Consider the following 16120-nt stretch of genomic DNA (forward strand, 5'->3'; position numbering starts at 1 on the left):
GTCGTCTCATTCTAATTTTGCTTTTTGCGACCCGCGGGAACAACTTTGATGACGACGACCACAAAATGTATTCAAGGCTCCAACCACCCAGGGTAATAATGTAGGATATATTATGAAATCTGACTTTTTGGATTTAATGTTAATGATATGTGAGAGGAAGACCCCACTGGACGATTCAGAACATCAATAATCATATTTGTCTTGGTGAAATGTATTTTATAACATAAGGAAGGGAAATGTCATCACCAAAGCGCTATTTCACTCACACTGGGCAGCGTTGGTGGACACCCTATAATTAAGCAATACTGCCTGAGGGGGTGTGATATATAGGCCAATTTACCACGGATAGGGGCTGTTCTCACGCACAACGCAATGCAGAGTGCTTGGACACAGCCCTTATCCACTTAGCCGTGGTATATTGGCCATATATCACAAACCCCTGAGGTGCCTTATTACTATTATAAACTGGTTACCAACGTAATTAGAGCAGTAAAAATAAATGTTTTGTCATATGCCTTATATACCATGGCTGTCAGCCAATCAGCATTCAGGGCTTGAAACACCCAGTTTATAATTAAGGATTAACTAAAAACTAACTAGGTTTACTTTTTTTGTCTGTGGATTAATCGTTGTGGAAGAGAAACACATGATTTTGTATGACACCAGATCAAATCAAATGAAATTGTATTTGTCACATACACATGGTTAGCAGATGTTAATGCGAGTGTAGCGAAATGCTTGTGCTTCTAGTTCCGAATACAAAAAGGAACCAGATACAAAGAGGTCCATATGTATGTCAGGTAAAATAAAAACCCAATGTTCATCTTCCAGGAGTAACTAGCTAGCAACATGAATGTTTCATGTGTTTCGACCTGCCCCGAAATGAATGTAATTGATTCACAGTTGATTTTGGTATTTTAACCTGCGTAGTCATGATCGCGATGGCGGACGCACGCGTGTGGCCGGTGTAGTCAGTATATTAGTTCATAGAAAACCACTGGCAGGGTTTTCCTAGGATTTTCCATGGCTGCAGAGGGGTGTGTCCTTGTAGAGTTCAGTTCAGTTTCAGATTTTGATTCTAATTACCACCCCTTTGTAACGCTTGTCGTCTGTAGAAGAAGGGGACCAAAGCGCAGCGTGGTGAGTGTTCATATTAATGTTTTAATAATAAGAAACACTTCAAACAAACAAGAAAATGAACAACAGCCAACAGTTCTGTCAGGTCACAAAATGTACAAAACAGAAAATAACTACCCACAAACCCCAAAGGAAAACAGGCTGCCTAAGTATGACTCCCACTCAGCGACAACGATGTACAGCTGTCCCTGATTGAGAGCCATACCAGGCCAAAACAAAGAAATACAAAGCATAGAAAAAAGGACATGGAATGCCCACCCAAATCACACCCTGACCAAACCTAAATAGAGACATAAAAAAAGGCTCTCTCAGGTCAGGGCGTGACACCCTTGGCATCTTTCCGAATGGTTTCATGAAAACAGATGTATTTGATTTGTCCACACCGCATCCCTCACGCCACTGTGTGCCAGGAAGAGGCTTCCATCTTGGGGTGAACCTGCTGTCTCTTTTTGTCCTGGTATATTGGGGTTAGGATGCTTGATTACCATATTCTGCTGTAGCAACTGAGTGGCATATCCTAAATATTCAACTGATAAGAATTCTCTGTGTTTTGATATCTGGGTGGTTTCATGCTGTGAATTTTCTCATCACAGAGTGTAGCGATGTTCATTTGCATTGCAGTGAAGTATGAAGAACCGCTGATTAACCTCCATTTTAGTATGCAGGCAAGTTCATCACCCTGCTCAACCCTTTGAATGGAACAGAGCGTAAAGGGGCACGGTTCTTCTATCTACAACCAGAGATACAAGCACGTCTCTTGAGATATGTCGTTTGATGATATTTCTTTGAAGTTCAGCACTTTATGCCATGAATGTGATTGGGTGGTGTCCTATGCATAAATCATGCTTTGTAGTAGTACTAGGAGTATCCATGTTTTTTTTCTGCAAAGTTACACATGTTTCTGGCACGCAAAGGGAAAGCAAGCAATAAAACTCACTCAAATAATGAGAGGATCATTCATTTCCTTTCTATGAAGCCATTTCCTGTTTTACATTCTGTTTATTGAATTCCTAAGTGTGGATATACTACAATAATCACAGTTGTTCTTCCCGTGAGTAAAATAATAATTCCCTTCCAGGACCTGAGCATTTCCAATAGTAAAATGTAACATTAAAAGTTTTTTTTTTGTCTCTAAGACTTAAGCCCATCTTCAATTGAACGCTTGAAACTATATTTCCTGACTGTGAATCGATCAGTCCAATTTTCCTCAGGTTACATGGTCATTTTCTTCCAAACGAAGCGGCCAGTCATTCTGACTTTGAAGTCAGGCCTTTACAGAACATATTGTTTAAAGCTGAAGCACCGTGTCTAATTGTGTGCTTTTTTATGACAGACTCTTGTTGGGAAGAAAGGAGAAAAATGTGGTCCTAAACCTGTCATATTTACTGAGAGAAATGAGTTCTCTGGGAGCTCAGATCGTCACAATGCGAGCAGACCTGTAAGATCAACTGTAACTTCAGCGTTACTTCCACGGGCTGCTAGGGAGTAAATCGGAGAACCAGAGATTTGTTGAGTTTTGTTTGGAAAGATCAAATGAAATTGTATTAGTCACATGCCCCGAATACAACAGGTGTAGACCTTACAGTAAAATGCTCACTTACGAGCCCCTAACCAACAGTGCAGTTTCAAAAAGATACGGATAAGAATAAGAGATAAAAGTAACAAGTAGTTAAAAGAGCAGCAGTAAAAAATAACAATATATACAGGGGGGGGGCTGTCTTTTATTGACAGTTAACGGGTTGTTTATATGGGTTTTGTCGTCTGTCTCTTACTGCAGGCCCAGCCTCAGCACTGGCCTCAAATGTTCAATCAATCTCAAACAAAATCCGAACCAGTCCAGTTTTATAGCTGTTCAGCTTGCTGAAACTGAAAAGCTGTACTGTACATTTATCCATCCACCTGGGGAACACCAAAGAGGAGCTTTCCTAATTAAACCTTTAAAGTCACCAGTCCATTCCCTGCACATGTGCTGTGAAATGATTTTGTCACTAAGCAGGGAGGTTTGTCCCGTCCTGTGTACTGTACCTCTATTAAAACAAAAGAGATAAATCCCAATTAGCTCCTATGTTGACTTTCAACTGGACCCATGTTGTCATCAAGTTCACAGAGATCAGGTCCTCCCCTGCAGACCCTCTCTCTGAGTCCGAACCTTCTACAGCTGTTACTGGGTACATTACCCCCCCTCAGCCCCTCTGTTTCCCATCAAACCCCAGTCACAGTCACACGTGAGATATTAAAAAGTATTCTGTTTCACCCTCTTTTGATGTTATGATGTTCACATTCCTATAGAACTTTGTTTAATCCTGCTCATATTTGTATATTTTCTTAATGATCATAATATATTTACTGTTTTCATATTCATAGGTTATGTGTAAGTTGTAAACATGATTCGATACTAAAGGACACCCATATTTTCTTTTTAGTTGACTTGTTTTGCCCTGTAGAAATGCAGGCAAATTTACAAGCTTTGTTTGAAAAAAAAGCTGCAGCTACAGGCCAGAAAACACAGAATGTCAGGATAAAGGTCATTATTTAGACATTTGGGAAATGACCCTGTGATTAGGAGGATTGCTCGCCTGGTATTTGTTGTGTGATGTCACGACAGCGTTTGAGTTAATGTGATTTATGTAGGCCTAAATACTTCAATGCATACTGATCATATTTTAATGGGATGAAGTTAAAAGTAAAGGAAGCTTTGATCGCATTGCACTTGGAGCATTCCTTTATTTTCTAGAAGGCCCTAAAACATTAACTCCACAGTTGAAAGTTCCCTGCTCCTTTAAATGGAGTGGTGTCTTGTCTTCTAATGTATATAACTAGCCTACTCACTAGCAATTGAATGGAACAGTTTATTAGGTACACCCATCTAGTACCGAGTCGGACACCCCTTTGCCTCCAGAACTGCCTGAATTCTTCGGGGCATGGAACCGTTGCTCAATTGGTATCAAAGGACCTAACGTGTGCCAGGAAAACTTTCCCTCACACCATTAAACCACTGCCTCCAGCCTGTACCGTTGACACCAGGCAGGATGGGGCCATGGACTCATGCTGCTTTTGCCAAATCCTGACAACAGGAACTGGGATTCGTCGGACCAGGCAATATTTTTTTTCTCTCCTCAGTTGTCCAGTGTTGGTGATTGTGTGCCCACTGGAGCTGATTCTTCTTGTTTTTAGGTGATAGGAGTTGAACCTGGTGTGGTCGTCTGCTGCAATAGCCCATCCGTGACAAGGACTGACGAGTTGTGCATTCCTAGATGCCGTTCTGCCCCACCACTGTTGAACTGTTATTTGCCTGTGGTAGCCCGCCTGTTAGCGTGCGCGATTTTTGCCATTCTCCTTCGACCTCTCATCAACGAGCTGTTTTTGCCTACAGGACTGCCGATGACTGGATGTTTTTTGTCTGCCGCACCATTCTCTATAAACCCTAGACACTGTCGTGCGTGAAAAGCCCAGGAGGTCAGCCGTTTCTGAGATACTGGAACCGGCGCGCCCGGCACCCACGATCATACCACACTTAAAGTCGCTTAGGTCACTCGTTTTGCCCAGGCTAACGTTCAATCCAACAGTAACTGAATGCCTCGATGCCTGTCTGCCTGCTTTATATAGCAAGCCACGTGTCTAAAGGAGCGAACCATTTTCGTGTACCTAATAAACTGTATACACAAACAGGCATTGACTATAATGACTATATTCCCAAACTGTTGAGCCATACAATCCTAATTAAGTCTTCATTTGATCAAGTGTCCTGACACTCTCTTATTACAGTCCCAGACAGTTTCACCCTACTGTGGTAAATCTGCACATCTCATAGCTTGTGTCTATCGTCATGTGACTTACAGTAAGTCTGGTTTAAAAGGAGTACCTAGGCAGATCCCATGTCATGGTAAGGCCAAGGTAGGGGACATTCCGCTGCTTTATTATTGTAGAGTGGACACCCTTTATTCCTGGCCATGGCATTTGTAGGCTGTAGCCAGCAGCCTGTTCCCTCCATGAGTACCAGCTACATGGCTAATCCTCTGGATCTTCGTATGCGCCAGCGGTCGAGATGGGGATTAGAAAGTTATACAACTGACTTGGAGCACTTCAAAAGAAAACTGCTGAATTAGGGTTGTGCTGGTCGCATGTAGGATTTCAATTAGCCAGCCAGTGATTCTGATCCGATCTGACTCCCAGTCTGCTTCCCAAATGGCACCCTATTCCCTATATAGTGCCCTAATTTTGACCAGAGCTCTATAAGCCCTGGTCAAAAGTAGTGCACTGTATACATTTTATTTGTCACATACACGTGTTTAGCAGATGTTATTGCGGATGTATCGATATGCTTGTGTTCCTAGCTCCTACAGTGCAGTAATATCTAACAATTCACAACAATACACAAACATCTCAATTAAAGGAATGGAATTAAGAATATATAAATATTTGGATGAGCGAAGTCAGAGCGGCATAGACTAAGATACAGTAGAATAGGATAGAATACAGTATGTATGAGACAAGCAATGCAAAATATGTAAACGTTATAGGGAATACTGGGTGCCATGTGGAATGCGACCCCGGGGTTTGTGGGTAGGCTACCAAGGGGCCGGGGCTTCGTTGGCTGCTGCCATATGGCAAATGACAAGAGGGATGGTCGTTGGTGAAGCATTGTTCTGGTTCTTTTGGATCAATGGGGGTTTGTCTCGACTGTGGTTGTCAGCCCTGCGTTTAATCAGCTTTACTTTGTTACTCTGAATCACTCTGAGAGAATAGCATAATTGGATTTGTTAAGGGACAAAAGGTCTTCATACGGCATAGATTTGTTGAGCTTTTTTTCAGCAGAGCAGGCAAGTTCAGGCAAACCCCTCCTACTGTTGCATGTACTGGGGCTTATTATGCTATAATAATAACTTTTATCATATTTTATTCCCTTCTGCTCCCTGGGTCCAACGCGGTTTAAATGTGCACAACTGTAAAAGGCACACAGCACAGGAAGAAAAGCTTGCAGTAACTACCTTACCACTCTCCCCTCCTTCTCTCCCCCCCTCTCTCCCGTCCTCCCTCCCTACCTTCTCTCCCGTCCTCCCTCCCTACCTTCTCCATTCCTCCCTCCCTTACTGAATCTGATCAGACCAGTTCTCGGAGTCACAAGACTGCTGGTGATTTGCATTTGTGCTGCTCAGTCAGAAGGGAGGAACCACAGTTCACAGGTCGTTGCTCAGGCCAGGAGATGGTGTTGCGGTCCACTAATTGCCTTACAATGCTGGCAGCAGTATAGAGAGGGACTCTGCTGCTCTCACCCACAAGAAGGCTCAGGCTCTGAACCGAAACGTTTTGGGTCGGGGTTTTGATTTGTATATCTAAAGTAATATTAACGTGAGGTCTGTCTTTGGCAACTGATCTGAAAGGAGAATGGGATGGGATGACATTGTGTCCAGTTGTACAGAGGCAAGGCAAATGTCATTCTGTTTCTTACAGTATGTGGATCTACAACTAGAGAATACATTTCACTAAGGTTGTGTGATGAATGGGGTTTGTTTGTTTATGAGTGGTGTTAATGTTACCCTCCTCCAATATCCACAACCACCTGGAGTTATTCACTACTCCCCTTGGGCCATGAGGGGCACTGAGAGGGATCTTACAAAGATGAAGGGCTGCTTTGGTTCATTACTTCCCTATTGACCTCTCACATCAGGCTAATTAAACGTAAGCACTCCCAGACACACACCCTTTCCTATGCATTTGCATTTAAAGCCACAATCCCGAGTCTGTGATCGGTTGCCCCGACCAGCCACTTGTTTTGGTGAAAAACTAAAAGTGAGAGTGTTGGGGAAATGCAACCACTCTAAAATGCGTTAAAGGCTGGAGTGTGATGCTTTGCCCTTTAACCTGTCACCTCAGAGTGAGATTCATCCTGGCTGTGTTGTGGGATGGATAAAGAGAGAGTGAAAAATACTACACAGGTAAATAAATGAGATGAGAGCTAAGAAATGAGACTGTCGGTTCTTCCTCTTCTCCTCCAAAGTGATAACCTCTACGGCTGTGCCATCTGCCAACCAACAGTGTATCAGCCCTGCCCTCAAACCTGTTGAACAAAAGGGAACATTCCAACCTTATACAAACAAGTGACCACAGCTTCCATTTGCACCGCGTGCCAGCAGGTATGAAGGTTTTCATGACAAGTTTAGCTTATGGCAGACGACCTGGCAGAGGTTAAGAGAGGGAGGTGCCATTGAAATTCCAATCCAAGAATTTCCTGCCTGAAAGGTTGCCCTTCACAACCACCCATTAATTATTATGACTTATTAAAATGTTTCTCAGATTTTTTAAAATATTTTTTTTATGCTCTCTGTCTGACCAAGGATCGATGCTTATCTCAGATAGCATGTTAAGATTATTAATGAATTAATCGAAGAGGAAGCTCTGTTAAAGAAATTCCTAGTGCTGATCTCAAAACAGACGAAGACCGACATCAAATGCCATTTGAAATCTATTTTCAAGAATCATATCAAAGGGTCAATACAAACACCCATAGTTTGTGGGAAGCTTCTAGCTAGTGGTCATTTTTATCTCAATGTGTAGGCAATTCCTTTGTAATTCCGTTATCCATTTGACCTCCGTTTATCTACAATGTTGTAGTCGCCCTGTGCCTTTCTCGATCCTTCTCCATTTCTGTTAGAATCTTGTCTATTTGTCTCCTCCAAAGTCCTAGTGGTCTTTATCAGGCCAGGCACCTGCTGACTAGGTCACAGTCTCACCTCCCAACACAGAAGCATTAGCATGTAACATGTAAATCTAGACTCCTTGCAGAGAGATGGAGGTAAAGAAGATGTCCACAGGCTTCTGTGTGGAGACCTGTAGGTTGAAACCAGACCCTTGTCCCCACTCCCCATGTCAATGGGATGCCTGTGAGGTTGTGTCCGTTAGCTTTCTCCTCATTCATATAGGAGCTATTCTTTTGTATTCCCCAGAGTTGTAGAGGTTCAGGCAGAGTTTAGTCTATCAGAAACACACATCTGATCTGCCTCGTCAGTTCTGTGGCGAGTCAACGGTTTCTCTGGCTTGTTTTAGAACCTCAACAGTCCTCTAAGGACTTCATGTGCTACTGAGAAAGTGATTCCATCTGGGAAAATAATGGAATTAGGTAATCACTTCACTCCAAATGGGGGAGGTCTGGAATGCTGGTATTTTCTAAATACGTGTTCTAAGACAGACTTCGTGGTAAAGAAACTCTTGACAAAGAAAGCCCTTTGCCCTAGAGCTTATACTGTAAGGTCATGCAAGAATGTGTCTGTTTGCATAAAGTTTAGGTAAGTAAAATGGTTTCAAGTTAGTGTTTACCACATCTCTCGAACTGAAGTAAAAGTATTTGAACTTTTGTCAGACTTGTAGTTTCTGTTGAACTTTATCTATCATACGTCTATTGATAGTTTTTTTTCTTCTTTAGTGTGTCTACAGGGATTTTACTGTACTGTCAATATGCTTCATGTATGTGTCTGTCTACCTGCTACAGTAGTTGCTAATGTCTACCCTGTTGACAGACCGAAGCAGGAAACAGGAAATGGGTCAGGGTTGCCGCTGGTTGATATGTACACCTCTCTCTTTGGTCTCTCCCTGAATACACTGTGGACCTTCAACCATGATAACATCTCTGGGAGCAAAGTCAATGCAGTCCAGCGTGGCTACAGAGTGCCACAGCCCAGTGTCCAGAGGGCCAGGAGGCAGTGCAGTCCAGCGTGGCTACAGAGTGCCACAGCCCAGTGTCCAGAGGACCAGGAGGCAGTGCAGTCCAGCGTGGCTACAGAGTGCCACAGCCCAGTGTCCAGAGGGCCAGGAGGCAGTGCGGTACATTGGGCCGGGACTCTGCATAGCCTGTATATGTTGGTTTGTGTTGGTTTTTGTTGTGACGCTTAGCTCAATAAATAGGTGGTGTTGGTTTTCCTGGCATCAAATTGGAAGTAGAAATTGCATTACACGATGTATGTGTTTACAGGAGAGCTGTAATGAACAAGTGTAGTTGAGAGGCACTGATTCTGGTGTTGAATGTAAACAAGTCGTTTTGTAAAGAAACTACTCGACCAACCATCCCTCATAACTTCCCTCGGCAGTTTGCAGTGGTGCGTTGCCAATACTCATGTTATCGTACTCACAGTTACTGTAACACAGTCAACAACATGTTTTAAAAGCATTCAAATGGCAAACCCTGATTTTATTTGTATTTTTTTATTTAACCTTTATTTAACTAGGCATGTCAGTTAAGAACACATTCTTATAAAAATATAGGACCAAACACACATCACGACGAGAGACAACACCACATAAAGAGAGACCTATGATAACAACATAGCAAGGCAGCAACACATGACAACACACCATGGTAGCAACACAACATGACAACACAGCATAACAACAACAACATGGTAGCAACACAACATAACAACAACATGGTAGCAACACAACATGGTAGCAGCGCAAAACATGGTACAAACATTATTGGGCACAGACAACACCACAAAGGGAAAGAAGGTAGAGACAACAATACATCACACAAAGCAGCCACAACTGTCAGTAAGAATGTCCATGATTGAGTCTTTGAATGAAGAGATTGAGATAAAACTGTCCAGTTTGAGTGTTTGTTGCAGCACGTTCCAGTCGCTAGCTGCAGCGAACTGAAAAGATGAGTGACCCAGGAGTGTGTGTGCTTTGGGGACCTTTAACAGAATGTGACTGGCATAACGTGTGTTGTATGTGGAGGATGAGGGCTGCAGTAGATATCTCAGATAGGGGGGAGTGAGGCCTAAGAGGGTTTTATAAATAAGCATCGACCAGTGGGTCTTTAGACGGGTATACAGAGATGACCAGTTTACAGAGGAGTATAGAGTGCAGTGATGTGTCCTATAAGGAGCATTGGTGGCAAATCTGATGGCCGAATGGTAAAGAACAACTAGCCGCTCGAGAGCACCCGTACCTGATGGGCTGGTATCATTTGGGGCTTGACGTACTTTACCTTAACAAATGATCCTACATGGTTCTCTCCAGTCAGGTTAGTGTGCTGCTGAAGGGAAGAGTCTGTGTGATTGTAGAGATTAGTTCAGGCTTGAATGCCACCGTTCAGCAAATGCTGGAATTGTTTTGAATTCCCCTTTTTTCTGATAACTTTGACAACCTACAGGTAACTGCCAAAATAAAGGAAACACCAACATAAAGTGTGTTAATAGGGTGTTGGGCCACCATGAACAAGAACAGCTTTAATGCACCTTGACATATATTCTACAAGTATCTGGAACTCTGTTGGAGGGATGCAACACCATTCTTCCATGAGAAATTCCATCATTTGGTTTTGTTGATGGTGGTGGAAAACTCTGTCTCTGGTGCCGCTCCAGAATCTCCCATAAGTGTTCAATTGGGTTGAGATCTGGTGACTGAGACACACACACACACACACACACACACACACACACACACACACACACACACACACGCACACACTTTAAACCCCTGATGCTCCTTTAAGACCTCTCTTTCAAAGTCACTGATATCTCTTCTTCTAGCCATGGTAGCCAAAATAATGGCCAATTTTATACATGACACTAAGCATGATGGGATGTTTATTGCTTAATTAACTCAGGAACCACACCGGTGTGGAAGCACCTGCTTTCAATATAATCTGTATCCCTCATTTACTGAAGTGTTTCCTTTATTTTGGCAGTTACCTGTATATAAAGTATTCTACTATTACATATCAGTTCTCTGAACACACTTGTTCTCGTCGTGATGTCTCTGACGTCGTGATGTCTCTGACTTCGTGATGTCTCTGCCGTCGTGATGTCTCTGTCGTCGTGATGTCTCGTGATGTCTCTGCCGTCGTGATGTCTCTGCCGTCGTGATGTCTCTGCCGTCGTGATGTCTCGTGATGTCTCTGCCGTCGTGATGTCTCTGCCGTCATGATGTCTCTGCCGTCGTGATGTCTCTGCCGTCGTGATGTCTCTGACGTCGTGATGTCTCTGACGTCGTGATGTCTCTGCCGTCGTGATGTCTCTGACGTCGTGATGTCTGTCGTCGTGATGTCTCTGTCGTCGTGATGTCTCTGCCGTCGTGATGTCTCTGTCGTCGTGATGTCTCTGTCGTCGTGACGGCTCTGTCGTCGTGACAGCTCTGTCGTCGTGACGTCTCTGCCGTCATGACGTCTCTGACGTCGTGATGTCTCTGCCGTCGTAATGTCTGTTGTCGTGATGTCTCTGCCGTCGTGATGTCTCTGTCGTCGTGATGTCTCTGTCGTCGTGACGGCTCTGTCGTCGTGACGTCTCTGCTGTCGTGACGTCTCTGCCGTCGTGACGTCTCTGACGTCGTGGTGATGTCTGACGTCGTGATGGCTCTGCCGTTGTGATGTCTCTGCCGTCGTGATGGCTCTGCCGTCGTGATGGCTCTGCCGTCGTGATGGCTCTGCCGTCGAGATGTCTCTGACGTCGTGATGGCTCTGCCGTCGAGATGTCTCTGACGTTGTGATGTCTCTGTCGTCGTGATGTCTCTGTGATGTCTCTGTCGTCGTGATGTCTCTGTCGTCGTGATGTCTCTGCCGTCGTGATGTCTCTGTCGTGATGTCTCTGTCGTCGTGATGTCTCTGCCGTCGTGATGTCTCTGTCGTCGTGATGTCTCTGCCGTAGTGATGTCTCTGTCGTGATGTCTCTGTCGTCGTGATGTCTCTGCCGTCGTGATGTCTCTCCCATCGTGATGGCTTTGTTGGAACGTTTTGTGCTCTTAGTTACTGCTTAATCTATTCAAATCAAATCCATTATTGCGGACTTACATTGAGTATTGCGATGGTTTCTGCCTTCCCTTAAGGCTTTATTATATTTCATTATGCCAAGTTGGAGCACAACCACAACCTCAGGCCCTATCTTCTCTATCACAGAAACATCCCTACATCAAACGGTTCTGTTGTTTTTATAAATCAGGTACCCTGCCAATAGCTCAGACTAAAGAGAAAATATTTGCTCTGGGTCATTAGTTAAAAAAAGAAGCTGATTTAACATGATAAGATAGACAAACGTATCTTATCTCTCCAACAGCAGTGTGATGTAAAGAAGGGAAAACACTCCCAGTACGCTATGAGCCAGATCCCAGAAAATGAAAGATGTTTTGTTTTGGTATGCTGAAAATCAAACAGTGTGTCAATAAGATAAAGATCATTTCCTTAGTCTTTTAGATTTCTTTGGCCCATGTTACTTTAGCTACCTGCCTCAAGGTTCATACACAATACAAATCCTAATCCACAGTAAACTTGGTTTAGCAGCTTTCATATAACAATGTCAAATATTAAAGCTTATAAGTCCAGAGTAAAAGGATGTGGTTTGGCTGTGTTCTTAGATGGTGCTGCTTGGTTAAATACATTAAAGTGCTTTGTCACTCCCCAACCACAGCGGCCTGGTCGCCCTGGGCGACAGAAGCGCTAATGGTTTTCGTACGCCTGTCCTTAATGACATCACCGGTTAACTGAAGAGGCAATGGGATGTACAAAAGATGGCTTACAGGAGACTTTAAAGTGTAACGTCTCAGGGAGATGCTGCCATTTGTGAGCAATATTTGATTTGGTTTGGTGAATTCACTGCTCAGTTTGGGTCACCTGACTTTGAGAGCTAATCCTAAAATGACCCAGTGAGGCTCAGAGGTAAATCTTCTAATAAGAATCAGTTTGACTTATGACTGGGGGTGTCAGATTTTACCAGATTAAATTTAACTGAATGTGAAGTTTAGAGGAATGTATTTGTTGTTGTTTCTTGTTTGAATTAATCTTAGGAATGAGCCAAATGCAATTTCTTACTCAAATACAGTTTCTTAATCAGTTTGCTTTGTACCCTTCTCTGTGTCTTGTACCGCCATACCTAGGGCTTGATTCAAGTGTATGTGACAAATGCGTAAATGGTTTCAATCTTTGTTTAAAGAATAAAAAACAACCGCAGGGCCTTGTCCCCTGACAAGGCTCTCTTCTGTATACCTTTCAGCTCTCTCTGACAGAATGGCCCAAGGTCTTTCTCAGGGTGAGGACAACACAATTACGCCAGCCAACACCTACATTTCCCTCAGGGTTGATGGACGAGCCTTGTCTTCCATCTCTCAGGCTGTGTCCTGTGGTCTAGGCTCTGACAGAGGTCCAATCTAACCTGGCTATCCTGGCCCTGTCAGCCCATTTTACCATTCTCTGGAAGGTCAGGCCACTTTACAATTCTCTGGACAGACTTTTACAGACTTTAAGAGAAGTTAACATCTACCCAGAATCGCTAAGTTGGATAACAAGGTTGCCCTTGGAAAAAGAGACCATTTCCTCATCTCCTCACCCTTTTGCAGATGCATTCCTCATCCTAATGAATTTCACAATATTGTGTCTAGGTAAGGCTGGTTTATCTATATTGGCCATGTTGTGGATAACTGTATATTTTTTCAGAGAGAATTATTCAATCTTTTCTGGAAAAGTCAAGGGAGATCCATAACCTAATGGTAAAACAATACATCTTAATGTGCACAAACATCGCACCAGTGGCGGTTCTAGACCATTTCAACTGGGGGGGCCAAGCTGGGGCCAGTTGTACTGTTAGAGGGGCCAGTTACATTAGAAGTTATTGTTGTCATATCGTTTTCTTCACTGCATTGCAGGCATTAGCAGGCAAAAGACCATGTTCATAATCATCATCGTTGCCACTGTCTAATAACGGATGTAAAAACGATAGCAAAAATGTATGTAAAAATTATTTCATACTGCACATTTAGGGCGGCCACAAGGGAGTCCAAAATTGTTGTCACAGGGACACTGGCCCCCCCCAGAACCGCACGTGGATCTAGCGTTCGTCTGCCGATCGTTCAGCAGGCTGTGCTTTAGGGACAACTCACTGTAGACGTCTGACTTACGTCATTCTGCATGTAAAATCGGTGCGCACTAGTTCGCAAATTACGTTCAGAGGTGCTAAGTACTCTCAGCCAGAAAACGCTTTCCGTGTGTCTGAGCCCTTAACCAGGCTCACACAGACACTCAAGGACACAGGCATACCATAAAAGGCATGCACAGCTGAAGTTAGAGAGTACAATATACAGTACATGCTAATGCATTAACTTCCTCCTTCCCCCTGTAATGTTGCTAGGGAATCTTATTTCTCTGTCCTGTTAAGTGTGAAAGTGTAGGCAAAAGGTTATTCTCTTTGTTGTGATGGTGATACATCAATCCAATGGCAGTCACCCTACTTTACGTCACAATGCCTCAGGCATTCCATAAGCCTTCCGGAATAACTTTTGATTAAATCATATTTCCCTCTCATGACAGGTGTATAATAACAAACCAATAATATTTCAGTCAGACTTTTTATTTATTTGTGGTTAAAGCAGAGGAAACAGAAAACTGATGATCATTTACAGCATATTTGTATCACTTCCAGAGCTCTAGAGAAGTGACTTGGAAGCAAGTTGATACATTGGGTAACAATAATGTAAACTAATAAGAAATAAATTCAAGGAAACAATAAGTAAAGAATACTAATATAATAATGTCTACTTCTTATGTTCTTTTTAATATCACAAACAGCAAACATGACACAATAATAAAACACTATTATAAAACACAATTACAAAACAGAATAATAAAACAATACAATTACAAAACAACACAATTATAAAAAAAACACTATTATAAAACCATACAATTACAAAACACTATAATAAAACAATACTATTATAAAACACAATTATAAAACACCACCCCTTCCACACACGAAATGACACAAACAGAAAAAAATGGAAAGGTATGTAGTTAGAAACATAACGTTTTATAGATATTACCCTTACATGTTGGAATTTTGATGAATTCCTCACCCAACATACCGTCACTCTCCACTTCGACTCTGCTGTTCTGCTGTCCAGGAGGCTGAGCTGCGACCCTCCTGCTCTTTTCAGAAGCCTGGTCTCTTCTCCTGGTCTTCAGGTTCATAGCGATCACAGCACAGACCATCCCCAGCAGACCACAGACCATCCCCAGCAGACCACAGACCATCCCCAGCAGACCACAGACCATCCCCAGCAGACCACAGACCATCCCCAGCAGACCACAGACCATCCCCAGCAGACCACAGACCATCCCCAGCAGACCACAGACCATCCCCAGCAGACCACAGACCATCCCCAGCAGACCACAGACCATCCCCAGCAGACCACAGACCATCCCCAGCAGACCACAGACCATCCCCAGCAGACCACAGACCATCCCCAGCAGACCACAGACCATCCCCAACAGACCACAGACCATCCCCAGCAGACCACAGACCATCCCCAGCAGACCACAGACCATCCCCAACAGACCACAGACCATCCCCAGCAGACCACAGACCATCCCCAGCAGACCACAGACCATCCCCAGCAGACCACAGACCATCCCCAGCAGACCACAGACCATCCCCAGCAGACCACAGACCATCCCCAGCAGACCACAGACCATCCCCAGCAGACCACAGACCATCCCCAGCAGACCACAGAAGGTAGTAGTTATCGATACACACACCCCTTCATCTCCTCCTTCAGACATAGTTCTCCCCACTGTCCCCCAGTGACAGGTTAGAGAGGACCAGAGAGATGGGAGCTTGAGATACATTAATTTGGCCATTCAAATCTTCAGATATGGTTGCTTTTCTGATTTGTCCAGTAGATTTGACCAGGATGACATGGTCCCCTTCAGCAGTCTTTCTTCTTCACTCAAGCTGGTTAGACTCAGTAGAAGTAGAGTTACAGCTGAGAGCAACCTCCTCTCCCTCTGAGAAGAACTGTGTGAGCTGGTCAGACTTTGGGCAGACCACTAGCATATACCTTTTGGATGAGATTCTTCACTTGATTTTGATGCTTCAGACATGAGTAAACCTCAGAGTGGTTCAGCATCAGGAATGGGATGACCAGCGAGTAATTCCTAGTCTCTCTTCCATCCACCACATGCATCTGCTTTCCGAGGTCAGCGAGGTCACTCAAATGGTTTTGAGAT

The 16120-nt window shown here is 43.6% G+C and overlaps 1 protein-coding gene across 2 annotated transcripts in view; it reads left to right on the forward strand.

Moving 5' to 3' along the window:
- LOC115155538 (ly6/PLAUR domain-containing protein 6-like) overlaps positions 1-16120 on the forward strand; it is a 41824-nt gene that overhangs the window by 11199 nt on the left and 14505 nt on the right. Inside the window, exon 1 of one of the 2 annotated variants that reach the window (XM_029702231.1) lies at positions 7161-7271. The exons of the other annotated variant lie outside the window; for it this stretch is intronic. The gene's annotated coding sequence lies outside the window, so the exon portion shown is untranslated. Of the gene's footprint in view, positions 1-7160; positions 7272-16120 lie in introns of those variants that run through there. 2 annotated transcript variants of the gene reach the window in all.

This window comes from Salmo trutta, chromosome 20 (assembly GCF_901001165.1).
Source record: "Salmo trutta chromosome 20, fSalTru1.1, whole genome shotgun sequence".
Lineage (NCBI taxonomy): Eukaryota > Metazoa > Chordata > Actinopteri > Salmoniformes > Salmonidae > Salmo > Salmo trutta.